This window comes from Anabrus simplex, chromosome 2 (assembly GCF_040414725.1).
Source record: "Anabrus simplex isolate iqAnaSimp1 chromosome 2, ASM4041472v1, whole genome shotgun sequence".
Classification (NCBI taxonomy): domain Eukaryota; kingdom Metazoa; phylum Arthropoda; class Insecta; order Orthoptera; family Tettigoniidae; genus Anabrus; species Anabrus simplex.
Window position 1 is genome coordinate 685,852,846 of NC_090266.1, and position 781 is coordinate 685,853,626.

Below are 781 nucleotides of genomic sequence, written 5' to 3' on the forward strand. Positions count from 1 at the left end.
TCTCTTATCACTTAAGAGGTTTTCACGTATCACTTGGGGGGTTAAAGCCAAGGGGAGACTTGAGTGTCAGTACATTTACTGTTGCAATTTTGATGTAGTTTGGTGCTGGTTGCCCATTTTTCACAGTTCCCCCAGCACCTGAAGAGCTGAGTGTCGCTTTTAGCAGGGGACGCCCTAACCTTTTCCGAGGCACCATATCTGCTTTGTCCATATAGGCTATTGTTACGATGGGCTCGCCACACCCAAAGGCATTTTATACCTACTGCCAGGTTCAAAATTAGGCCGCCTCTAACATGGAGACAGACTCCTTTTGTAGCCGCTCCTCTGGAGTACAGACTCCCTGGGTAGGGCTGCCTCCGAAGAGGGTCCCTACCTGCTACCTATTATTATTATTGATGTTTTATTCCACTTTCTGCCACAGAAAGTTTGTTCCTACTACTGCACAGTCCATAATTTCTTGTGAAATAAGTCACAAGGACAAATTCTGAAAATTGCAGGCATTCATCACTTCACTTTTTGTAAATGACTGACCTGCCAATGATGGATGTGCTTTGCTGTTGTTACTTGAAACATAACTGTGTCAAATATTATAATGTTTAGAAGAAATTCAAATCTATACCGCCCTCCTTTGTGAGTACTCATACATTAAAGTCTATGAAAGGTGACAGCTTTTTGTTGATATACTTTCTCTGTTATACATTTTTATGTACAGAGAGATCCAACGAACTGTGAACTGTGCTGAATTATGTGGCACAAAATTTAGGCATCTCTTATAAAAATT